The sequence below is a fragment of the Serinus canaria genome, chromosome 5 (genome assembly GCF_022539315.1).
Source record: "Serinus canaria isolate serCan28SL12 chromosome 5, serCan2020, whole genome shotgun sequence".
NCBI lineage: Eukaryota > Metazoa > Chordata > Aves > Passeriformes > Fringillidae > Serinus > Serinus canaria.
Window position 1 is genome coordinate 45,094,546 of NC_066319.1, and position 27,481 is coordinate 45,122,026.

Sequence of the window (27,481 nt, forward strand, 5' to 3'; positions counted from 1 at the left end):
AGCAAGTGCCAGAGCAATAGAGCACTTTAAAAATGTATGTAAACAGAGAAGATTTTAACATAAGCTGAACTTATTTCAAACACAGTAGAAAAGAAGAGTCAGCAAGACCGCTGTGATGCTCAACAACAGCCTGTGAGAGGTGGGGCGGGCTGCTGAGGGTGCTGTGCCAGCCAGCCCTGGGGGGACACCTGTGAGCACTAATACTTGGAATGTCCCGAGCACTTCCAGAGCAAAGTGAAGCTGGGCCCCTGCCCAATTCAAGAGAAGCAGACAAGCCCAACAATTCTACTTCAGATGCAGGAGACAGGCTACCTTAGCTTCTACAAACAGTCAAAGAAGTGGAACAAAAATTGGACGGAGTTAATACCAGAGTTTAAATGCACAAAACATTCTGCACAAACATTGAACAAGAACGAAATGATTCCCTGCACCTAAAACATAACCTCAGCATTTACCTGAAGTCATGCAGTCACAGAGTCGATACTGTAAATTAAAGCCAAAAAAAGCTACAGGTAACAACAGAATGAACTAGCTGTCTGCAGGGACAAATAGAGAAATGCAGCCATTATGGGAAAGAGAAATAATGGACTTTAATTCAGCTGTCATAAAGGGGCAAACCCAAAAACTTGTAAGTTCTTTGTGTCTTTCTATAACGAAGTTACACCAAAGCAGGCTATTTACTAAAAATGTAACACACAGAACTTTTATGCAGGGAAGCACATCAACACACTCAACATCTTCAGTGAAAATGTGCAGTTTTGCATGAGTAAGTATCTGGAAAAAGAAAAAATACCGATGCAGATGTAAACACCAGGAAGCCAAAGTCGCGTCGGCCCCACTTCCTATCTCTGGTTGCATCCAGCGCAACCAGAGATAAACAAGGGAATCGCCAGCGTCCAGGGGCACTGGCATTGCCTACCTAAGCCGCACACTTAACTTTGACTCCAAATGGAAGTTCCGTCCCATGAGCTTCTAAACAGGAAAATTATATGATGGCTGACAGTAAAGTAATTTAATTGCACTGTTGCTATGACAACACGCTGCTCTCTTTCTGTTTAATTTCCTTATTTGCCAGTATCCTCCCAAAGGGCCGTATCACTTCATGATTTTTTTCCCCTGTCTCTCTCTCCAGGCAGCGGGGGTGACCGGCCGGCCGCGGCCCCGCGGAGCCCCCTCGGGCTGGCACGGAGAGCCTGCAGGGAAGTCCGGCGGCGCCCGCCCCAACAGCGGCTCACAGCGGGGCCGCCGCGGGCGGGCGGGCGGGGTGCCCGGGGCAGCCCCCGCGGCGGCAGGGCCCGACTGGGGCCACAACGGGGAAGGGGGGTACGGGAGGGCTTGCCAGCGAGGCCCGTCGCAGCTGCAGCGGCGCCCCATCGGCAGACAAAAGAGCGGCGGTCGCGGCGAGCCCACGTTTAAGCCGGACGAACGCGTTTGACCCGCGGCAGCTCCGGCGGACGCGCCCCGCACGCGCGCCCGCCGCGGCCGGAGGGGGGCGCACCGGGGCGGGGCCCCCGCCCGCGCTGCCACCGCACCCGCCGGGAGGGGGGGCGGGCGCCCATTGGCCGCGGCCGCAGCCAATCAATGGCGTTGCCAGGCGACCGGGGCTGCTCAGGCCGGGAGGCGCGCGCCGCGCACCCCGCCAATGCCGGCCAGGTGTCACCGGCCCGCGCGGCCCCGCGCGCCCCGCCGCACGTGCGCGCGCGTGCCCCGATGTCCTCGCCCGGGCGCTGCCGGGACCCCCGGCGGGACGAGCTCGGGCCGGGCGCGGCCCCGCGGCGCGGGCACGGCCGGGCTCGGCGGGGTCACGGCGGCGCGCACGCCGGGCCGCGCACCAACTCCCGACCAAGTTGTGGCGCGGGGCCGGGCCGAGCCGAGCCGGACGGGACTGCACCGCGCCGCTGCCCGCGGCCGGCCCGCACCGCCCCGCGCAATCCCCGCCAACAACAACAACAACAACAATAACAGCAACTTACCTGGCGGGGGGGCGGCGGTTTCACCGCGGCCCCTTCATGGCAGTGGCACAAAGTTTCATCTGACGGAGCCGGGCATGGCGCGCCCCCGCCTCAGCCCGAGCCCCGGGGGTGCCGCGGGGGTCCCGGCGCACGGGGCTCCGCCGCCTGCATGGGGCCCGACTGCCCCACGCCCGCCCCGCGCTCCCGACGGGCAGCGGTCCGCCTCGGTGCGAGCCCGAGAGCGAGAAATTGTTTCCACTGCAAACAAAAAAGGCGACACATGACCACGGAGGGAGGGGAGAGAGGGAAAACGTGGGCTGGGCCAGCCGCGACGGGAGAAGCCGCGGAAGGGAGGGCCGCCGGCGGTGGGGGAGGGCGGTGGTTCCTGCCGGCCGCCGGCGGGGACCCGGCCGTACCCCCCCGCAGGGCGCTAGCCCACCCCGGCCCCCGCCCGGCGTCCGGGTCGTGCCGGGCCGGCGGCGCGGGCCGGCGGCGGGCGGGTGTCCGAGGTCGGGCGGGAGGCGCTCGGGAAGTCCCGGTGCGCAGAGAACAGGCAGCCGTGGAGCTCCCACTTGTGCGAGTCTCCTTTCCTCCCGCCCGGCCAGACCGACCCCGGCTGAACCGCGGTGTACACCGAAGGCACCGACGAGCACCGACGAGCCCCAGGAGCCCACGGCTTAGCATAGCGGAGCCCTGCTTCTACCTCTCCCGCAAGAGGAGCAGGGGAGGCATCTTTCAACACCCTCCCAGTGGGCAGGTAATTCCTGCCGAAAACGGGCGAACCTGCCGGCCCGGCGGCGCACACGAGTCCGCCCGCCGGAGCCAGGCACCTGCCCCCGCTGTGTGAGCGGGAGCCGGGCCCTGCGGCGTGTGCGGGCAGCGACAGGCGTGGATCCCGCCCGGCGGCTCTGCGGCTGGCTCCGGGCACCGGGAAACTACGGCCACTGCCGTGGTGTGCGGTGCACAGTAAAGAACAGTGTTGCAGAAATCTGCAGTAACTGCCAACGGGGAGGGGGGGAGATATATTTCCCGAAGGAAATCTGCTTTAAAAGAAGGCTTGACTCAGTTAGGAAATATGGTGCATTTTCTCCTCTGCTATCATACCCTGATAACTTGAGTAAAAACACCCTTGCCATCAGTTGAATTAATTGAAGGGAACTAACTTGATTTAAAAATAAAGAAGTTGTTCAGTCTAGACAGCACTAGCTGAACAGTCTCCTATAGGTTACATGCCAGATCTCAAGTAGCTTCAGTGATTTGCAGCACAAAATAAAGTATGGCTGTCTACCCACAAAACAAGTACATGGAACTGTTTCATAGCCGGTCCACAAAAATCAAACATTTTCTGCTCTGGGTAAATAATGCTCACAGATTTAGTATACTATAAAGTAAATTCTCCTTTCACTATAGAAAATGCCTGCTGCAAAAATGTATAAACAATATCACTTAAGTCAGAAATACAGGTATCCTTCCCAGTGCAGTCCTCCCTGGACACAGGAATTGTCACTGAGCTAGGAAGGAGAACATTTTAGCTGTTTTATTTAGAAAAGTTAGAACAGCTGCCTGAAGACCTTAAATGAATTCTGCATTATTTCCCAACGGATGGGTTACCTCCTTTAATCTGTTTAACACTCATGAAATTCCCAGTTTTAGATAAGAGTGGCAAGCACCTCATTCTCAAAGTGCAGGGATAAGAAGCATTTCATTGATTCTCTGGAACTAGAAATTCCTGTCATAACTAGCTAAGACTTCTTTTGCGGATAGCTTTCCCTCCCCTACCCAGTGAACTGCTATTTCACATTCTTGCATATTTTCAAGAAGACACACCAGCAGCTGAATTGTAGAATGGGAAGAATACCTATCAGGCAGCAGGGTATCATCATTACCCACTGGCAATCCTGCCTTGTGACTCCACCAGCCTTAACACTCCAACAGTCAGCAAGACCATTAGTTTACGCAGTCCTTATCTCATGGCCGTTTGATTTCAAACCCAAACTAAATTACCAAGTCATAACTCCACCCACCTGAATTTACTCCAAATGCTTCAGACGTTTTTCTGAGTGAATCAACATGCCTCTTTATTGGCAAGCAAGGAGATTTATTGCATTTATTAGCACTCGTAAAAGTCAAGTGTCTTGAAAGACTACCAAGAAGAATTCAGCTAATGAGAAGTATTTCTGAAGTGAGAAGGGGGAAGCCTCATGAGATGCAGGGTAGTATGCAAAGAAAATTATACCCTGAATACATTATGTATGCATTCTCTTCAGCTCAGTTCTGTTCAGAATTAGTGGCCAAATTCTCCATGAATATTGGAATGTGATCACTTTCAGAAGGTAGGAGTTTTTCCAGAGAGCAAACTAGCGATTTCATTGAAGGGCCACTGTGAGGCATTTGCTGTGTAGACAGAAAAGCCGGCATGATCAAGCACAGGGGCCAGCAGCAGGTGGCGGAGAAGGTTAGGAGAGCAGGGGGCAGGCTGCCCGCTGGGTCGGAGGGCTGCCAGACGCTGCTCCCCGCTGAGGTGTCCCGTGAGAGGCAGCACTGCGCGGCAGCCTCTTGCTGGCTCCCACTTACCCCTGAGCTCAACAGCCAGTGGAGCTGGTGACTTGCAGAGCAGTAAAATACCAGCAACAATGTAAACACTACTATCTTGCCTCTCAGGATGACTGTTCCCCAACTTCTGACTCTTTGCTGGAATTCCTAATACAACTAATTGAAGAAAGGAGCACACAGTCTCATGCAGCTTCATTGAAAGAACATTAACTGCTGGCTTAGAGACTACAGCAGCAGCAGAACAACTAATGTATGGCCATAAAGAAACTAAATACTCACTGTAATCTCAGGCAAGCCCTCAAATTTATTAGGGTGTTGATTTCCCCATTTCTGAGACAGCAATAATGCTAATTCATTTAGCATAAGATTTGCAACACTGACAGATGAAACTGTTTGTACATCAAGACCAAAGTACTTGCCGTACTGAAGGCTGATTAGAAGTTCCAACAGTGCAGAGCTGCACTTTAGCCTTGTGGGCTAATATACAACAGTCTAATCTTTCCACTCAGATTTCAGAATACCAGCTGCAGATGTTGCAGTATCTTATTTAATGAGGATTTCCAGCCATCTCTCTATACTCCTTTATCTCTTATCCTCCTCTAGATTGGAATCCCTGAAAATTTCCCACAAGCCATTGAGCACACAAGCACAGCAAGGGTCATGGGCTCACAGGCTCATCTTCCCCCCTCAATCTCCTTCTGCTGGGAACATCTTTCTTTGCTAGTATTATGACCATGTGTCATGGTTTAACCCCAGATAGCAACTAAATACCACAGAGTCGCTTGCTTCCCCTGCCACACACACACAGTGAGGAGAGGAATCAGATTAAAAAAAAAAAAAAAAAAAAAAAAAAAAAAAAAAAAAAAAAAAAAAAAAAACCCCAAAACCTTAACTCTTGGGTTAAGATAGGAATAGTTTTGTAATTCAAAAAAAAAAAAAAAAAAGGTGATGATGATGATAGTAATAGTAAGGGACAGAAAGAGAAATAACACCCAAGAGGAACAAATAATGCACTATACATTTGCTCACCACCTGCTGACAGATGCCCTGTTCATCCCTAAGAAGTAATTGGCCCCTCCTGGGCAATTTCACCACAGTTTATATACTGGGCATGATGCTCTATGGTGTGGAAAATTCCTTTGGCCAGTTCAGTCCCCTGTCCTGGCCATGCTCCCTCCTGACTTCTTGTGCACTGCTCACTGTCACAGCACAGGAAACTGAAAAGTCCTTGACTTAGTGCAAGCACTGCACAGCAACAACTGAAACATCAGTGTGACATCAACTTCATTCTCATACTGAATCCAAAAATACAGCACCACTGTCTCAGCCAAAAGCAGGACACCATGTCACATAACCTTATTAAATACTTCTACTTTCTGCCTTCTGGCCTCATCTGCCACACTTCAACAGTCCTGCACTACTTATCCTCACCTTTAAGCCCCTCTTCCTATGGTCTCCAATTACCATGTCTTTATTGACTGGTGTCCTTGTCAATGTTTATTCTCTCTACTTCAGAGTCAGATTTCTTCCCTGAAGTCTGCTGCAAGTTTGCCAGCAAAGCTTGCTCATTAGGACTTAGAATTACACAGCTGTACAAAAAAAACCCTCCTAATTCTTAAGGGTCCTGATGTACTTTTCAAAGAGTGATGTGGACAGGGCTGCTGACTTGTGATCAGACCCTCAGTTGGGACACAGCTCAGGCCCTGGCACCTGTACACTGACAATCTCATTTTGTGTCAGTTCTTCCCCCATGCAGAATGACTGGTTGTCCCCATCAGTCTTGATATTTCTAATCTTCTGTTTTCTCTGAGGCAATGGATTTAATCTTGTACAGAGCACAAGCACATTGGACAGCTTCAGGAACTTATAAAAACTAAATCATGAATACAGTGTTTATTCATTTCTGCTTTCACAACTCCTGTTCTCAGCATTCTTCTCCTGCAGTATCAACACTTCTTTATTTTTAACCACAGCAGACCAGGCTGGTTTTGTTTTCTGCACTATGCCTGCTTTTGGGGCAGAGAAACAGCAGTGTCTGAATTCCTGCCACAGTACCAGAACAGCCAGAGTCTCTGCCCTGTACAGAGGTAACCCACCTAATGGGCTGACAGTGCCCTGCTGCCCTGAAAGACAGCAGCTCCGGCTTCACAGCTGCTCTGAGTGCAGTTATACCCTGCCTGCCCATCCCATGGCTTTTGCAAGCATGCCTTCCCATTTCTTCACCCAGCAAGCACTAAGCTATAAGCTGCAAATGCAGTGAAGGCCCAGCTTACCAACAGATCTTTTGCTCATTCACTCGAGAACATGGAATCAGATTTACAAAGCATTTTCCCAACCTTGCATTTAATTAGTCTTCAAGTTCTCTTCTTCCCCAGCAGGCAAAACCCAACAGAAACAGAACTGAATCTGTGAGTAAAGGAGCACCAATACAAAGCTTTGTCAGAAGTCTAAGCAAACAAAACTATCTACGGTATTTCTGTTTCACAGGCTAAAATAAAATGAATTTCTTCCAATAAAATCCACAGTTTTTATTAAGCAGCTCCTTTATAAATTAATGTATGCACATTTACGATGTTATTGTAGTAACACTTGCTTGCAGTTTCTAGGAAAATGAGTATACTTAGTGCCAAAATTATACACAGCTGAGAAGCTACCAGCAATTGTGTTTCTGTGCAAGAGTGTGGTGGGAGGACAGCATCATGCATGCTTGTTTGTCCTACATATATTTGTTAAAATGGGTCCATATGAGAGACGCTTTCACAGTGTAATTACCCAACATACAAGGACCCCAAGCACAAACCTAGCTTATACTGGGAAAGGGAAGCTTCTGGAAGTGCAGCTTATTTTTTAGTAGTGGAAAGCAAAATGTTGCTGGGATAAACATATCTTTCCTGGAGTCTTCTGCTGTAAAGGTCTGAACTCACCTAAGTAACTCAGTTGGTACATTAACTGCAATACAAGCGAGTATTTCTGGTACAGGTGCAGTGTTTAAAGAGGCTGAAAAGTGAAGGAACTATGTTCTGGAGCTTGGTGCTCCAACTCTGCTATCTGCTGTAAAGGTGTAAAGCCACAAGATGTGGCCTGGCGTTATCTCAACATCAGTATTCACCACTTGGCAGCTGAAGTAAAACAAGTAATCAGGAGAACCAGAAATCAACTGTATTTTTGTTCTCAAAATAAGTGTGGAGGACAAGCAGCAGCAAACACTGCAGACAAGTAAAGATCAGAAGTTTTGGGGAAAACTACAATTGAAAACCATGTTATTTTTATAAAACTCCCAAACTGCATTGCCAAGTGGAATTTCTAAAACTAAGACAAAAATATTTCAAGTTAACTTCTCAAATTCTGCCTCAGCTTTCCTGAATACAAACTGTTCACTTCATCAGTTATTTTAGGAATTTGCCTTTTATTTCTGTATCTATGCATGCAAAATTAGGTTTGCAACAAGTTTGTGTCCACATCTCATCAACATCAACTGAAGTTCTCAGCAACTGACACTAAACACAGTTTACCATCACTACTGCTGTAAGCCAGAAGGCAATTATTGTCCTTTGACCATTTGCCAGGTGCATTTCCTAACCACAACTAGACTTGTGTGAGTCCCAGCTTGATTTCCAGTTTTTTGTAGCAAAGGATATTCCAGGGTTCTTTCCTCTACTCACTACTTAGCTCTACTCTTCCTGCACAATTCTTGATCACTGTTCCCGGAGGAAATCCTGTGAAACGCAGATTCCCATATTGCAACAACAGAAAGACAACTATGAGAGCCTGCATGAGGTGGTGCAGGGATGAAGCACAAGCATGGCTGTGCTGACCTACTGTTGTGTCTGCAAAGAGATGCTGAGAGGGTGCAGGTTGTAGGAAACACACCAAGTGCCATAAAATGAACAAGCAGACTTCTATCCTTGGTGTGTTTTTAGTGCTACAGACCAGCTCATCGAAAGTGCCAGGGAGCAAGGAATAGAAAGCAATGAAAAACTGCAGTGGAAGGACTAAAAAGAGTCAGTACCATCTGCAGAAAGGTTCTGTGCTCCCCTCCACAGCCACAAGTGCCGTGGCATCCAATGCTGAACCAGAGAGCAGCCATCAGGCAGAGCAGGTAAGCAAGATTTTGGGAGGAAGGAGGAAACCTGGCATAGCAAAAAAAGCACAGCTCAAGTACTCACATCCCAGCAACAATTTCTGTGGCCAGAGAACCACCCTCCTGGCTGCTACATTCATGTCCTGTAGGTGGGTTTCCCTGTGAGCAGCTTTTGGCTTCTCTATGGTGACAAGTGTGCATTATTATAATGGACTGACTTATTCCCTGGGACATTAATTTCTGCCAGGCCTTTTGGCACTGCCCCAGTCTTTCTGGCAACAGGTAACTTCATTGAGCAGCTGCAGTGATCTGGGAGGTATGGTGCATCTGGCACCTCACAGACTTTTTGCAGGCAAATTTCACATTCCACAGGTTTCTCACGGGGATATCACAAGGATGGGATAGGTCTCTCAGCTGCTGAAGCACTGAGAATGTTTTTCTCTTTAAATCTGCAGTCTTGTAAACATTGATAGTTAATCCCTTTTCTTAAATTCAGCTAGTTCCAGCACAGTTTAGCACTTCCATAAGCATTTCAAGGACAAAAAAATGTTATGGCTATGTTGTGGTTTAATCTCAACCAGCAACTAAGTACTATGCCTGTGCTTATTCACTCCTCCCATCCCTGGTGGGATGGGAAGGAGAATCACAAAAAGGTAAAACCTGTGAGTTGAGAACAGCCTAATAAATAAAATAAAGTACAATATTACATTAACAGTAGTAGTGAAAAGGAAGATATGAGAGAGGGAGAGGGAGAGAAATAAATCCCCAGATGGACACAAAAATGATACACAATACAATTGCTCACCAGCTGCTGAGCAATGCCCAGCCCATACCCCTGCAGTGATCAGCTCTTCCCAGCCAACTCCCCCAGTTTATCTACTGGGCATGATGCTCTTTGATATGGAATATCCCTTTGGCCAGTTGCAGTCAGCTGTCCTGGCTGTGCTCTCTCCCAGCTTCTTGTGCACCTGCTGGCTGGCAGAGCATGGGAAACTGAAAAGCCCTTGACTTAAGCTGAGCACTGCACAGCAACAAGTAAGCCAGCAGCGTGTTACCAATGTCATTCTCATCATAAATCCAAACCACAGCACTGTATCAGCTACTAGGAAAAAAATTAACTCCATCATAGCCAAAATCGAGACACACTATAACAAAATTTTTAAGAACATTTGAGGACAAAAGTCACTTTTATTGCTTGTATGCAAGCAGAGCGTTTTACTTATTCCACATCACCTGTCACATAATCTTCGATATTCTTTTTCACAATGTAAAATAGCCCCATCATGAAAACAACACAATACCAAACCAAATACCACATCTAAGAAGAAAGAAATAGGCTACCCCTGGAAAAAGCCCTGCAGGTTATTGGAGCACTGCTGGGCAGCAGAGCTGGGGTTTCAGCGGAAGACAGGCCAGTCGGGGCTGTGCCAGGCAGCCGCTGAGCCGTCCTTTTGTCGTGCCTGCGAACAGAAGACCCATGTAATGACAACCACAAAACTCACTTAAGCTCTGAAAAGGTGACTAATGAGCTCATTCATACTGCCTATAAATTATTCACTACAACACTGAACCCACTGAAGACAAATGGCAAAGTAAACTTTAAATACAGAGAGCAGGAGCCTCCTGTGTTGTCAACTTCTGCCTGTAAAACTTTCTGCAATTCAACAGACACTTCACTGGCTTCTGCCCCCTTGTTAAAATCACTCAAATGTTTAGACCTTCTTTTTTACTACCTCTAGCAGAGTTAAGGCAGCTACAACTCCTACATATTTATTTTGCCACTGCCAAGTCTCTTACTTTAGTAGTTCCAGGTAATCAGAAAACACTACACATAACTTTAAATTACATGCTTCAGAAATTAAAGTCTCACCTCAAAATGAAGGCCAGGTCTAAAGAAGTAAGAAGACAATAGCACATGCATGTCTAATGAGAAGCAGCTCATCTCCAGAGCCTGCACTTACTGATACTTCTGTGAACATTGTAATTTGTACCAAAATAAAAACAGATGTTTTTAAAAAAAACACAGTTTCATTTCTTAGGTGCTGGTGTCAAAAAGCTTCTGATATGTTTAGAAACAGTCCATTTGTAAGAATGCTTTTGTTATTCTTTTTAGTGTGAACTAAGAGGCAGATAATGGTTGGATGCTAGCAGTAGGAGTGGTGGAGTTTGCTGCTGTGGTGGTTGGAACAGGCATTTATTCTCTTCATACAGTACTTTTCTTCATAAGATAAATTACTCACACCATTTATAAGTTAATTTTAGTAACTTGTTGGAGGTTGAACTAGCAAGACAGAGTGAACTACAGATTGACATTAAAAACAATGTCTTATGTGACATATCTGATCTTCGGTGGGAAAACATTACTTGCACCTCTGGTTACACAATCAACTCCAAAGGTCGGAACAACTAGATAAAAGGGAAAGACTGGAATTACATAGCTAAAGTCCAGTAGGGTATAAAGTAAGGTAAAGTAAGGAATGCATAAGGCAACATCAAGGTGATATTTAAACAGAAGAAAAGAAAAATGGCCAGCAAAAGAAGTTTGGAAATGAAATAATTATTCCAGATTTCACTAATCACTGTCTTTCCTCCAAACTGTCAATGTAACTAAGCAGACTAAGAAATTCTGCACTACTCAAAGACTTTACCACCTACCAACAACTATGTGATTTGTCTTCATTTATTTAAATCCATGGTTCTGAAATTACCAGAGATGCACAGAAACCATGTTGCCCTGTTAGTACTGCTCTTTAAAACGGTGACTAGAAAAAAGAAAACACAAGACAGCAATGGAGCAGCCTACATCACATGGCATACATGCCAACTTTTGAAAAGCTGTTGTGTTTTAACTCCAGCCTGCAGATAAGTCCCACACAGCCATTTGCTCACTGCCACCCCAGCCCCAGTTGGAATGGGAAGGAAAACTGGAAAAAGGTATAGCTCAAGAGTTAAGAACAACTTAATGACTGAACTAAAGGTAATAATAATAATAGTTATCATAATATTGATATCAACAACAGTAATATTAATAGATGAACAAGTGATGCACAATACAATTGCTCACCACCTGCTGACTGATGCCCAGCCCATAACCCCTGCAGTGGTCAGCCCCTGGCAGCCATCTCCTCCAATACTGAGCATGATGTTTGATGGCATGGAATATCCCTTTGGCCAGTTTGGGTCACCTGTCCTGGCTGTGCTCCCTTCCAGTTGATTTCTGGACCTGCTCACTGTCAGAGCACAAGAAACTGAAAAGTCCTTGACTTAGGGTAAGCACTGCACTGCAATACCTAAAACATCAGTGTGTGATCAATATTACTCTCTTATTAAATCCAAAACACAGACCTCTACCAGCTGCCAGGAAGAAATTAACTCCATCCCAGCCGAAACCAGAACAAAAGCTCTCAATCTAGTGAGATTCCTACCCCTCCTGTAACTGAAGGGCGTTGGCAAAGGGCCACACTGAAACCACAGACCCACTAACCTGCCTGGCGAGGGGCGTTCACTCCCAGTTCAGTGGTGGGAAACAGTGGCACTTCCTGCAGCCCGCTCCCCACACCCTGCTCCTCATTTCCCTAATGAGGCCCAGCAGTGATGTCAGTTTTGCCCGAGGCACGACTTGGTCTAAATAATAACAAACATCAGTTGGCTACATAATCAGAGGAATGCCAGATCTGGGGGAGTATCAGCAAACAAACTGGCGTGACAGCTTTTAACCGCGTGCAACAAAGTCTAAACCTGGCTACAAATGTCAGTAAATCTCTTGACTGGTCGATGCCAGTCAATTGCTGAGAATGCCCTGGATGGCTTTGACCTAAGAGGTCACCTGGGAGGGTTCATGAGATATTGGTCTCTGCAAACTCCTGCAAGACTGCCGTGCCATGGGTAGGGCACACAGCCAGCACTGGGTAACACTGACACCACTTTGGGGCCAGCTGGATTATGCTGGGCACCAGGGCAAGTGCAGCTGAATCCAAAGCCACCCTGTGGCTATTATCTCTACTGGAAAACTGGTCCTGCTACTCCTCCTTCCTCTTGGCTCTCCAAACAACATAATCTCACAGCCCTTAAGATCCCAGTGGATGCCAATCAGTGGGGAACACTGGGCTACTCTGTACTTTGATCATATCATTACAACAAACTGTAGGTATTTCTTACCTGCATGTAGAAAATTCAGATGTTCACAAAGCAAAAAACTCATAGATTCAACAAATAGGAGAAACTGTGTCCCCTTTAAATTGCATAATACCTTCTTATGAAAGAAATTGCCTCTCTGCTCATCCATTACCAAGCACAGGTCCCAGTCAAAAAAAAGCCAAGATTTATATGCTCCAGTGATTACAAGGTAGTCACTTTGCCGAGTGAGAAATCTGTAAGGGCTGACCAGATGAGGTGCACACATCGCCCTTACTTTTATGTATTTCTGTTCATTATCAAAACCTCTACAAAAATGCAGAAGGCAAAACAAATGGGCTGAAACAAGCACAGTCATCAGTAAGTTCCTACCTGCTCTTCTGCTACAGCTCTGGTCTTGTACACTTCTTGTACACAGCCAGGGTTGACTCAGAATTCCCATACACACACATCAGATTTAGTGAGCTAGAGACATGCTGCACTCATGTGTGAAGTGGGGGTCTGCAGCTGGGCCCTTGGTGATACATGCGTTTATGTTTGTGAATACACACCATGGCAAGTGTGTGCTCAGCTCTGTTCAAGAGCCTTAGTCATCAAGTACCCAAAGGGGGTCCTTACTGAAGTTAATGGGTTCCCCTTGAGCCATTTCTTCTCTCACAGGTTGGGCAGATGGAATAAGATCTTGAAATTGGCCAGGTGGAAATTTATGCCTGTGCTTGCCTTACTGAGCAGGAAGTGTGATCCTGGCGCCTGCAGAGTCCTTAGGGAGCTGGGCTGAAGCTGTCCTCAGGTACCCCAGTGCTCTGTGGCTCTGTGAGCTATTTGATTGCATCCTTGGATTTATGCCAGTGCTAATCAGCATCCAACCCTCTACCTTTATTTCTTCCTTACCTCCCTGTCACAAAGCTCCATTTAATGTTTACTGTAAGAGTTGAAGAAGACAGTCAGAGCAAAGCTTCTCTTGCCCATGTCCTCATTCCAGCCAAATCCTAAGGAAGAACACGGCAAATGCACAGTGATACTCTGCACCATTCTCCTGTACTTCCAGAGACCTGCTGCTTAAAAGCTGAAGCTAAAGATGTAATCAGATGTTGTGGTGTGCTGTAAACCCAAAGATATTTTTTTCCTTTCAACTTTCAAAATGGTTCCTGTAAGCTTCATCATCAAGAACAGCCTGTAGCAAAGTTCCATGCTTTAACTATTGACAGTGTGAAAAAAATTCTTCCTTTGCTTTAAATGTGTCACCTCATAGCTTTGCTTGAAAACCCTATTTCTTGTCTATTATGGTTATTGTCATATATCTAGGACTCATGACTCAGGTCTATGCAGACTTTTCTTGATTTTATAGTACCTTCCTACTGCTCCAGCAGTGCTACTAATAACCTGCATTTCACCCTCTGAAATAACTACAGGTATACATAAACATCAGAAAATAATACATAAACACACCTATCCATGACCATCTAATCATAGAGTCAAAATTATCAGTATTGCATCTACCTAGATAAAAGAAAAGGGAGTTATTTTTCGATAAAATGGTCCTAACAACATGTTCTCCCTTGTAGTCTCAGCCTGTAGCTTTTCCCTTTAGAGACTCCCTTGAAGTACCTGGAGCTTTTCCAAACACTTAATATGTCTATACAAAATATGGAAGCAGATCATTCCAGCTGACAATATCTTTATCCATGAAGAGAACAGCAGCTGGAAGATGCTGCCTCACAACAATAACTGTAACAGATCAGGCCCTATGCAGGTTTAGTCCTTTAAAAAAGCTGCAGCTTCAGAGCTACCAAACTTCTCAGGGCTGCTCCACTAGAAGTCCGTGCCTCCAGCTTCCAACTTGCATCTGCCTAAGACAGCAGGAGCATGGCCAAGGTGGAAATGGTCTGGGAGATAAGGAAGCACCATGGAGCATGGTGGGAAGGGCTACAGGGGAGCAACAGAGAGAGAGATGGAAAGGATGATTTGGAACTAGGGTTTCAAAGGGTGATATGGAACTAGGTCAAATCCAGGGTGGTCACATGGGAAGCAATGGCCTTGCGTCATCTTCTGCTCCGGTTTCAGCTCTGGCACCACGTGAAAAGGGCAACAACCCCCCCCTCCAACAACCCACAGTCATCATTACACATGATCCTTGTGCTTGGATCAATGGAATAGTAAGTGATAAGTAAGTGTGAATGCATGAACTTAATTTCCACCAAGCATCCTCAATTCTTCGCCTGTGCTTCCAGCCCCTGGGAGCAGTTCCCAGCCACCATGCACAGTGCGGGGCAGGGGACCTGCCCATTTGAGGCAAAGACCAGCAGTGTGTCAAGGCTCAGCTGGCAGGATGTTTGTGAAAGCAGCTCAGTTCAGTCAACAATCTCCCCCTAGAGTCTATGTACATCACCTCAAAAATATGTCTCAGCTCTTCTGGCATAGAGCCTGGGAACCCAAATTTGTTTCTGATCCAGGTCCTCTAGCTGGCAGTGTAACAAATTGCTGTCCTGCCACCAGGATGAATAAAGTAATTTTTCACTCATTATGTTATTCAAAAATAGAGCAGGGGCTTTATTTAAAACAAGAAAGCAATACACTGGAAATTAACAGAGAAAAAATGCTCTGTTGCTTTATAAACCACAAGGATAAAAGACTGAGTTAGAACAACCTGAGTTAATATCCCAAGGAGCTTGAACCAGAAAAGAAGATACTCAGGATACAAATTCTACTGCTTCTGGTCTTGCAGCTAAGCCTAATGCTACATCCATGTCAGGGAGTCTGGCTTTTCCTGCAGATCACTAATATTTTTGCCTGCAGTGTACAGAATGGCTTCAGGCAAAATGGTACAGGTCCATATCAGCTGTTGAACTGGATAACCTATGGTTGTTCTCTCCCTGAAGTGTGCTGAGTGACACCTCTGCTGCTCTGACTGCACCTCCCTGGGGTGTGAGGCATCACTCTTTCCCAGGGTACAATCCTGCAGCTGCTCCTACCAGGCCAGGCAGCCCTGAGATGGGAAGCAGGACCATGAGAATGAACCCTATTTACCTAACAAACCGTGAGGACTGCTGGACTTCTGTCAGTGCCTTTAAATCCCAACGTGTTGCTTAACAGCGAGTTAAAGAAAGGCAGACAGATATACCTTGTGTCACCTGATGGTAACATGATTACAGCTGATTCATGTATCAGCAGACACTGCTCTCCCCTCAGCAGGTCTCCCTTGGACTCTCACTAGTCCCAGTGAGGAAAAGATGGACTGGCAACACAAGCTGCTCTTGCTGACTTGCTGGCCTTTGCCTGTTGGATCTTTCCATCCTGGCCTGTCACCCACCTGAACTGGGCTGATCTACTATCAGCTTTTATTACTGACTGGGTTATTTTTCCTATTAACCTAAATCAATACAATCATACAGTAAACATCCCAAAATTCAAGTCAATATAGAGAATTCATGTGTTATTACAGATTTATAGATATTTACAGCTTTGATTAGAGATCCTCAGATGGATGGTGCAATGGAGGCACAGCTAATAGATTAGATTTTCAAATACTGATGGTAACTTGTAAGAAAAGCACTAGAAAGATTTAAACACCCAAGTCTCACTGACTTTTAGACGACTTTCAGGGAAGTTAGTATTGCTCCAGCCTTCAGGTACTTTCCAAAGTGCCCTTTTATAGCCCTGCCAGAAGGTTTGCTTCTCTCCCTGATGGCACAATGCTTGAGAGAAGGGAGGGCAGTTACAGCAGAATGTTCATCTTACAAGATGCTTGTCTTGCCTAGGGGCACCGTCCTGCTCAGAAATGAACATAGTCCTGGGTGTATCTAGCCCTCAGCCATTACATTTACCAGAATGGCCAAACCAGCTGTGGCTGCTCTTAGTCCTGTGCCCATCCTGCTCTGCTGCCAGCAGGAGATGGCAACACAGGCAACCAAACTGGTGTCTCCCTCTCCTCTGATAGCTCTGCTTTTTATTTCCAATCAGATGAACAAGATAGTGACACACTCTCTTATAAACTTTATTCTGTGGATTATTTCAGGACTGTGCATTGCAAGCAGTGGGCTAGGTGATTAGGTCCTACTGCTCTGAGGTACTGATCCCCAATGGGAACATGCCCAGCCCTGTGTAGGCAGAGAGGACACTCAGAGGCCTGAGCCAGCCCAGAGGGATGAAACCACTGTCAAATCATGTCTCTGCAGAACCCACTGCCCATAGGCTTTGACTGTCTCTTGCCTCACTCTTGGGATTACATTTGAGCAACTGTCTTGACCTGGAAGCAAGTTGAAACAAAAGGGAACCACAACATCCTCTGTGTGGTAATCTCTAAGGATATATCTGCTACCCCCTGCACAGTACAGTGTAGGGACAGCCAAACCATGACATGTCCTGCAAACAACAGGATAAACTCACTGTCCAGGAGGCTGCACTTCTTCAGGAGACCTCCCCTGGAGTTCACTGGGATACCTTTGGCAGAGCACTATGCAGGCATTCCCCTGGAGACATCAGATTGTTTTGCTTTGGTTCTTTAAAGAGTCTTTTTTAACAAGCAAAAGTCACATTCAAAATGTTTAAACTTCTTTTATTCAATTTTTTTTTCATTTAAATGAATGAAAATGTACCAGTAAATGAAAACTTGTCTTTTTGTTCTGGACTTCTACTCTGCAGGGCAGGGACTCTCTACCAAGCAACGTCTGTAAGACGGTTATACAGTATTCTTCTATTTAAGTAGGTCACCTGACAGGGGAAAATATCTATGCAAAATTTCAGTGAAGCCAACAGATTTCTGATTAAGACTGGCACCTGGCAATAGCTATAGATTTCCACACATTTATCCCTCCCAGCATAGAAGTCATACATCTCCTGCTAACTCACATGCCTATGGAAAAAATCTTGCATACATTAATACAAAATGTGGCAACTTCCTCCAATGCTTTTACATCATCCTCTAGAAAAACAAAACAGCACATCTCTCTAACAGAGTTCTGAAAGTGGATCAAAAATCCTATATAAGGAGAGACTTCTGAATTTAGCTCCAATTAATTTGACTTCAGTACAGATATGCTTGAGCCAAAAATAAACCCTAGACTGTTTGACGCCCATTTTCTGTTCTAGCCACTACACCACACTTTGACAATAGGTACTTTACATAAATGCTGGTTTCTCTCAGTATTACATATTTTCAGTTGCTTTTTCAAATCCACTCCACTTCAAGTGGCTGCCACATAAATGTATTTTTTGAACCACAGAGTCCAATTTGACACTGCAGAACTGCCACCTTACACAATACAACCCTTGTGATGAATCTAATTCTTAGGGTCTAAATATATGGGGCTTATCTATATATGGGTTTTATCTAGATGTATTTTGAATGCATCTATCAGAGTTTATTACCCTACTGACTGCTGCCAGTGGAGTGCAGTATCAAGCACAGGCACAGCATCCAGAAACACCTGCTTCAAAGCTCAGAAATAGGAACGGGACTTGAGCAAGAGGTAAGAGAACACCAGTAAGAGAAAAATCCCAGTATGGCTGCCACAGTTCCATGGAGTCCACCATTAAGTGTTGTCAATTAAAGGACTTCGAAAAAAAACCCAAAACTTCACTTGGACATCAGTCTGAGGGCCCAGAAAGGGCAGGTCTTTTCAAACTGGCACAAAATCCTACACTTTATTCTTGGAAAAATTTTGTTTACATTATTACAATTCTGGGTAAAGATTGCAAGATGTAACTCTGAGATCAGACCTCTAATCTTGCCTCTCTGTTTACTGCATTGATTGCACTCTTTTAGACTCTGATCTTGCCATTCCTGCTTAGTGCAGGCTCCCCTCTACTGGGGATGGTGAATTAAAATGGGATTCAACTGAAAAGCTGAGGCAGAGCAGGGAATGATGAAAACACATCATCTGCCACGAGCAGCCATCACCATGGCTAAATTTAGAATGTAGGCTCCTCAGGCAGAGAGATGATCTGCCATCCCTGTGGGGCACCACTCACACAGTGCTACATAAATATTAAAATAATAATTGATGATTAATTAATAATGGCTTCCTTTTCCTCATGACCATCTCTCAGCTGCCATACGAAATAATCATTTCCTTTCTTCTAGATGCAGATACAAACAATCATTCAAAACCATATCTCCTCAGAGAAAATTCACTTTTTCATTCCTTTTCAGAAAAATAATATTTTCTGCAGCCTCGGACATGAGATTCTGAACCATTCACAGCCACTCTGTTTAAGAAAGAAATACTAATTAAAAATGCCTCAGAAGCCACAATAACCAAAATAAACATCAAGAAGGCAAAGCTGAGGTACAGAAAAAAGGAGCAAATCAATTTGTTCCCTCTTTCTCTATTATCACTCTCTAAAGACAAAAGTCTTTTAATAAAACACTGTAGAGATGCTGTGGGGAAGTATCTAAAGGATCCCTACGTTCCTTCAGTGACCATAGTTACAGACATCTGACTGATCCTACAGCTGCCTTTTATCAGTGTATTGTTCTTGCTTCTGATATCCACCAAATGCTTTTGATACTCACTTTACTTTCTGTAGTTAAAAACCTCTAGAAATTTAGCAAGCAACCCACTCCTTTTGCTCATCACCTTGCTCTGACCATCTCTTCCTAACCCAGGGCAGCCCTGCACCTTCACCTCCCTCCAGCAAGCCCTCTTGCTGGTTACTGATCCATCACACTGTCCAGCATATCTTGTAGCTACTAGCCCTTCTTGTAACCTCCTAGTTAAATAAATTTGAAAAATAAACAAATAAAACAATCACCTGCCATATTTTATTAGCATTTAGCCTTCAAGCTCCAAAGTTGGTGTATGCAAGCCTGAGTTCATTCTTCTCCAACTAAGCTTGCTTTCTAAATGTCAGATTCTACCAAAGCCCTTCCTTATCAATGACACTACTCCTGCTCTTCCTCCACAGCCTTTTTTCTGTTGGCTGGTGTTCAGGCTTCTTCCTCAAATAACCAGCCCTACCCTTCCCAGCTGCTCAGCACTGCAGGTGTCAACCACCTAGACAACTCTGACCAAGCCTCAAAATCCCATTTAGTTTTCAAGATAATTATCAAGATAATTGTGCTTTTTAGATAAAATTGTTTCCTTGCAGAAGAAAATCTACATCATCCAGAACATCAACATTTGTCTATGAAATTTCTTCATGGTATTTTTACTGATAATGAATGCCATCTCTTAATAATCCCCCAGGCCCTCTTTACAGACAATTATTATAAAAACAGATCTTCCTAATGAAGATGGAGTTACTAAGTCCAGAAGTTTCAAATCACTAATCAGGACAGCTGTGAGATTCTGTGCAGCAATTAGTTGTAAGCCAGTTCTAAGATGAAGCTGGCTGGCTTTCTGAAAGGGAGGGATGCTGCAAGCCCACGGATGAGTGACCCCTGGAGGGCTCAGTGTGTGCAGACTGGGGCCTGCTGGCTCACACATAGGACTAAGAGCACGTGAGAACATCACAGGAGGAAATAAAACAACCAGAGCCCCCCGTGCAGGAAGCAGCACAGGGAACACCTCGGGCAGCCCTGGGGGCAGTCCAGCCCTAGGCAGGCATGGAGGGCAGGCGTGGGCAGCACCCACTGCAGAGTCCTCAACATGAACATACATGGTTGCAAACACGACAGACACTGGGATTCACCAGGATGTCCTGCACATCCTGAACAATAGCCTGGATGTAAGAAACCACATCTCTAAAGATTTCACCCCAGAAAGTAGTTTTTCCACACTTTTAAAGCCCATAGCAGAAGGATGGCACCTGTCTCGAAGAACATAATCTCATGCACTGGATGAGGTTCACCACTTAAAGATTCCTGGGCAAAAAAGTGAGGGTCCAGTCCTTCAGCCCAGATCCTGCAGCTCCCAAGCCCTTCATTCAAGCAGAAGCCTCTTGCTTCCTTACCCAAGGACAGCATCAACAAATGAGTGCAATTAAAACATAGATAATGCATCTGAACATGTGCATTCCTCATTTATTTAACAAGCACAGTTTAGCTTTAATTATTTATGATAACACTTTAGAAGGAACTAGTAAACACAGTGCTGTAGACTCTACAAAAGTAAGAAAGCCCTTGCTGCAGGAGACTACTCCATGGGAAGTAGTGCTGCTTGGGAAACTCTGCTGGGCAGGGACTCAAACCTCACCTAGTAGAGGAATTACAAGGTGCAAGAAATAGGGCAAATGAGAATATTGAGATTGTATTTGACTAAAAACTTTCCATCACCATGAATGGTCTGATTCAGAGTTGTCTGTGTTGAAATCCTCTCACCTCGCATGCACCTGCAGGATGAGTAGGTCCAAGTGGCTCAAGGAATCTTTAGACCTACTCATTCCTCCTCCCTGTCCCACCAGCAAAATCAGAACTTCTTGCACATCAATGCATTTATTGCACAAGTAGCTAAGAGGAAGGGGACACTTCGGTCCATTTGAGCCAGGCCATGTGGGATCAGACCCTGCCACCAAAAAGCCCACAGCCCATGTCAGGGCTGCAGACATCAGCAGACTGACATGCTGCACATGGCAGTTTAGGGCCATAAGTCTTAAGCTCAGCTGGGGAGGAGCTTGCTTTGGCAAGGACAGGAGGAGGGAAGGGGCCATAAAAGGAAAGGGCACAGGAGATCTAGACATGAGAAGAGAAAGAGAAGGAGCTATGAGAAGAGGGGTAGGAGCACACAGCCAGCCACCCCAGGAGTGACCCTTGAGCATCACCTCTGGGCCAAGGCAGCATGACAGTGTGACACACCTCTGGGCTCTCCCTTCCACAGCAGCAGCACCAGTGTTTGCTCCAGCTGCTCTGATCCCACTACAGGAAAAGCCATCTCCTACAGCACACCTCTGGTATCCCTTTGTGGACTTCTGACATCCTTGCTAATTCAGCTATCTGAGGAGGAGCCAGAGCTTTTCCATCTCCATCCTTGTTAGCAAAGCCTCTGTCCTTGTGGACAGTGCTCACTGTTACTGCTCTCAGAGACCACTGGTGTTTCAGTGGAGGCAATGCAGTAGGAGGGCCCTTTCTCAGTTGCACTGCTGCCTATCAGCTGCCATAGAACATGCTGCTCTCTCTTAGCCAAGATTAGTGCACCCAAAGATGTAAAACAATGGTTTGAAACTGCAAGTACTCCAAACTCACAGTGCTTGTCCCTGCCTTCCTGAGACGACTGCAGTGTGTGAAGAAGCTGTGGTGTCTACTGAAATCCAAGCATACCAGCTAATAAAGATTGTCACACTGAGCACTGCCAGGCAATTTCAGGATCCTTGAACTTGAATGAAGTATGTTCACCGGTTTACATGGATCATTGGTGAGTAGATGAATAGTGTCTCTGCAGGCTCTGATATCCAACTCAAATCTGTTCTGATGCCCAGGTGTACAGAAAGACAATGCAGCCCCTTCCAGACAGCCATGCACAAACGGAGAGATATTCAAGTGTCAGGACAACTTGGGATTGTTATTCACCAGGGAAACCTGAGACTAACTTCAGCACTTATCTGGAATCAATTCTTTTCCCTTTACTCTATAAAAGTCAGGCCTCTTCCTTAATGAAAAAGGTGCTATGCACACTAGCTTTGCCTTTTCTATATTTCAACTTAAAGTATCACAGGCTGTATTTAATAGTTTCACTCCTGCAGAGCAACCTTCTGAAAAGGTCAAAACAGAACACTGGGAGCCAAATTCATCGCTGGTACTACTTCATTGACTTCAGCAGCTTTACACCTGGGATAGATCCAGCCCTAACTGCCTCCATTACTGTAAGTGGAAAAGAAGGGTGCTTGCTGTCTTAACTTTACTTTTCAATTGATCTGTTCTCTTCTACCCCTGTGTGTTTCATTGCAATCAATAGGAATATATCTACTAGAGAAAGTTACGGCACAAAACATCTGAATAGCTTTTAAAAACTTGTCTTCTTGGTTTATAATGAACATCAGGGAGATGAGAAGGTTGCAGGCATTCAGCCTGCACTCAAGTGCTTTATCTTTTAGAAGAGGATACATGTAAGCAGCTACCGTAAATGGTTTTATGTATAAGCTACATCATAAGCAAAAGAGATCTTCCTTAAAGATCTCCTTTTGACTGCAGGCATGAGCTGCCAGTCCTGAAACACAATGTCAAACAGAGCTCAGATATTACAGGGATGGGCACTATAAATGTTTATAAGCAGTTAGATTAGGGGGGAATAAACTTAACTTCTCAAGGACTATGTTCACATTCATCACGTTTTCCTCTGCACCACATGAGCCATGCTGACAGACTCCTTCTAGGCTGAGGTAAGATTAGAGGAATCTTATTTGTATTTCAAGTGACTGTTTTCCTTTCCAACCATTCAAAGCTTCTTCCTTCAATTCTTATGTGCCATGATGCACTTTAACATTGTACTGGTACCCATTGCTCTGGTTGAAACACCCCCCAAAGCACCACTAGCTGAGCTATTTTTAATAAATGATCCTGGAAAAAAAAACACAAATCAGCCTTCTAGATCAGTTTTGGTCAGCTTTGAGGATGTTATGAAACAAGATGACATCATCACACTAGACAGCTCTTAGCATTAAATTTTAGTCATGTGGCTCTTTTAACTTGTAATTTAGCATTTCACTTAAATATTTGGAGAAATATCAGAAATATCTATTAATGCCTGCCATTATTCCAGGTTTTAATTTTTATTGCATTTCAGTGTCAGGCATCATTACACTGGAAGCTTCTAAAAGACACTATGGACTGTGCCTGGCAGTGTGCAGGACCCCCAAAGTGGGACATGGGATGGGTGATGGGTTTGACTAAGACACAGAACAAGCAAAACTAAACTGCAGATTCATCACTCCAGCACACGTATGCTATACAACATTTTTAGATGGGAGATTTGGATTTTGAGACATTTTACCAACAGAGAGGCTAATTTGGGCTGGAATGTTACTGTGTTCAACTACAGCCACAGCATCTCCTCTGCTTAAGGAAGCTTAAGGTGGTCCCTGAAGCACCAGGCACTAGAGAACATCCATGTGCTACCTCTTCCACAAGATAAAGACCCTTTATCCCAAACTGGCAACTTATGCACTCTCTCACTAACTCCCAGTTTCAAAGCTTTGTTGTGAAATTCAGTACCAACTCTATCACACAGACCCTTCACCATTTATCTCATGAAGCTCAGTCAGTACCAGTGACCAGGTCTTGTGCTAATGGCTGTCATTTAAAGGTTGCTTTTAATGTAGAATCAGTCAAGGAAAAAGCAATTATTTTAAGGAATACTATTGTATTGATTTAGTTTGCATCGCTGGGATGTCTTTGCATAATGGATAAGGCATTCATGACCAGCCCTGTGAAAACAATCTTAAGATATAAATAATGAGGCAAGAAGGTGAAAGGGGCTTTTTGCTTGCTCTTCTTCTAAACTGTGTATCACTCACTTTAATGTACTTATTCTGAATAGCTATGCAACTGAGAGTAATTCAATTTTCCCACCACAATCAACAAAATGTTCTTCCCTTGATCACTCCACTTTGTACACTACTTTGTGGCCACTTCAGTGTCAAATTCAGCCTTCCCTGCAATACCCAAATGCTTCTAACACAATTTACAGCCTACTTAGAGACTACCTTCTTGGAAATAATGTTAATCAGGATAATTTCTCCTCTTACTTTAAGGAGCTCTTGATTGGGTGCTTTCAATCAGCTGTTAGCCAGAGTTACCTCAGAATTTCTCAACTTCTTACAGAGAAATGGGACAACACCATTTAGCAGTCAGAGAGCATGTTTAATGGATCACGCTAATCTCAGGGAGGGCCTATGAAACTCTAATTTGTCAGGTTTCATTACATTCAATAATGACTCTAATTCTCCTGAAGTGCTCTGTTCACTAGTAAATTATGTACCATAGTTCTGCACCCCATTTTCTCTAACTCTGTATTTGGAAAAACTGAAGGCATCTCGTTCTCCACGGCCACTGTCCAGAAGGGGCCTGAAAAAGAGGGGTTAAGAGTTCACTGTCAGATGTATTTATCTCAGAAGCAGGTATAATTCTTTGCAAACAGATAAGTGTCAGTGCGAAACCAAGCTGATTCAGGGTAATAAAAGCACTTCTGCAAAGCTTTTAGGTGACACTATATCCCTCACAAGCTTTCTCCGTCCTTGCGTCCATTTTATCATCTGATACCATCATTACCTTGACCAATCTGCACATTACTTCCTTTCCAAATGGATCGATTTTAAACCAGCTCATCTGCTAATGCTCAGCACAGGTTTGGGTGATTCTTCTATTGTTTCAATTATTTCTTTGAGGAAAATTCAATCCTGTTAAGCAAACAGTGCTTTTATCTCAGTTGAAGATGTGAGAGCTGTGGTCACCACAGATCTGTGGTCACCAGACAGATCAAGAGCTTCTTAGGAAACCCTCCTTTCAGCTGTAGCACCCTCAAGTGACAGAGATGCCCCAGTTTAGCTCATTATAAGCAATAGACAGTGTTAACTATAACCTGGCACATTTAATAGTTGAGCTATTAAAATTAACCACATATTTCTGGAGGAAGATGTGCCATCTCAGCAAATGATCTGGTGATCTCCCTGATTTTCATCTGCTGCAGCAAAGGAATGGCTTCCCAAAGGGCCAAACAAAAGGTAGATATGCCTTCACCTCAGTTTCCAGAGACTAATTCTGGTTTGGAGGGAAATGCAGCATTGATTGAGATTCGAAACTGAACCTGTCAGGTTTTCTCAGATGTCTTTGGAGATTTGGCTTAGCAGTCCATAAGTAATGCAGAGTGTGCAGATGAGAAAGCCCCAGGGAGAAGAGAGTGATCACAAAGGAATAAATAGAGCAAAATAGATGATCTTCCATTTGCTGCTTGTGGGGCAAGTCCACCGTACTTTCATACCTCTTCACTCCAGGATAACAGTGCCTATGTGCTTTCTGAACAGAGACTGAAGAGTTCTGTCCACAGTCATTCCTCTTTATAAGGTACTATATCCTGAATGAGGGTAAAATAATTTAATTATAAATGTCTGCAGTCACATTTTAAACTCTACAATCATCTTCCAGGATAACCATATGTAAAATTTTGTCAGGAAATGCTAAGGAACAGTGTTTATCAAGATCTGCCTTTCGCAGAGTCCAATGTAGCATTGCTGAAAATAAACACCAGCTTGGTCTGAGATTCCTAATTTGCAGGTATCTTATGCCAGCACTTATATGATTTTCCCAGCCTTGCTCAGATATGCATGGAGAGCCCAAAAGAACAGCCTTACAGTAAGCATGAGACCAAAGAGTGTCACTTTCTGTTCATTACTGCCTTGAATTCACGAGCCTCATGCTGGAAAGACCATTCTGTTGCCACCAGTGAAGCCTGAGCAGAAGATATACCTTTCCAACACATGACTCTTAGAACTTGTCCAGAACAAACCAGGAGGAACTTAACTGCAAAAAAATGTCACCAGAATCCTAGTCAGATGACAAACATCGTTTTACTTGAATCTTTCTAGCCTCCAAGAGAGTAAGTCCTGCTGGGGACTAGGAAACTAGCCCTGTTCAAATCAAGGGGTTCAAATGCCTCTTAAACTTGTAAATGGCTGAAGCCAAATGCAGACTTTGTGGGTCTACCCATCACCAAGCATCCAGAGATGCCCTGGTATGCCAAAGCAAATGCAGTAAATAACCCTACTATTTCTACATGGCATTATCATTCCTGATTCGAAAAAAGCTTTTCAAGTGAAACGTGCTTTGCAATACCTGAATGCAGAAACAGCTTTCTGTTCTGCAGTGTTTTGCTAGAAATGTTTCAAATGGCCTCTGTTTTCTGTGCCTGGGGCTGATACACACTCACTTCCACCAGCAGCCCCTAGGCTCGAGCCCTCATTGAGGAAAAAGCCAATTTGCTGTTCACTGCTTTAGCATCAACACAGCAAGAATCAGAGCACTTCTGAAACATCCCCCATGATAGTGTTTGTGACTTGGGCACTTGGGAAATTCACACCACTTTGAATGATGATGTTTTATTGGGAGAACATCAGAAGTAGCAAGATGTCTTATATTGACATATTGGTTCCACTTTGCTAGACATACAGGATCAAAGTCATCCCTGGCAGAACTCCATAACCTTCAACAGATGGGATAAATTTGGCCCCATATGCCTGTAGCAGCTGGGGACTACAATTGTTTTCCTATTTTCAGCCATATTTTGAGGATACAGAGCCTGATTTTCTGCACACAAAGAAACATGAGATTTTGGCATATGTGCAATACGAGGCAAACAATTTGTATTATCATACATGGGCCTGGTATGATTGTTAGGGTCATCTGCAGCACATACCTAAATTTTAAATTAAACATGTGCTATAAATAGCCTAGGAAGAATCAAGCTAGAGATTATTTTATCAGACACTCAGCAATCTGTTCGACTGGTTGTCCTGCTCACTAGACATGCATCAGAGTCCCTTTTAAATGTAAAATTATGTTTTCTTCATGTAGCTGCCTCTATCATCTATTGTATTCATGTAGAGAGAAGCAGTTCGTAAATACCATCTCACATTCCAAACTATTTACTATAGGCAACTACATCATTGCTTTGTTCAAATAAATTTACATAAATCATTATTAGACTGTTTTATCTTAGGAACTTTATTTTGCTCTCAGAGCACAAATTAAATGCATGCATAAACCAGAATATTTTAGAGGGAGTTATTCCTGAATTGTTTATGAGACAGTAGACATTTCCACCTAATTTTTCAGTCATAATGTAATTTCTTTAGTTTTCTCTGTATAGTTAAAAACCACACATCTAATTTGCTG

General features: G+C 44.7%; 1 protein-coding gene across 9 annotated transcripts in view; it reads right to left on the bottom strand.

The window, feature by feature from the left end:
- Positions 1 to 27,481, bottom strand: part of FOXN3 (forkhead box N3) — a 206,364-nt gene that overhangs the window by 131,658 nt on the left and 47,225 nt on the right. Inside the window, exon 1 of one of the 9 annotated variants that reach the window (XM_030239998.2) lies at positions 1,974 to 2,129. The exons of the other annotated variants lie outside the window; for them this stretch is intronic. The gene's annotated coding sequence lies outside the window, so the exon portion shown is untranslated. Of the gene's footprint in view, positions 1 to 1,973; positions 2,130 to 27,481 lie in introns of those variants that run through there. 9 annotated transcript variants of the gene reach the window in all.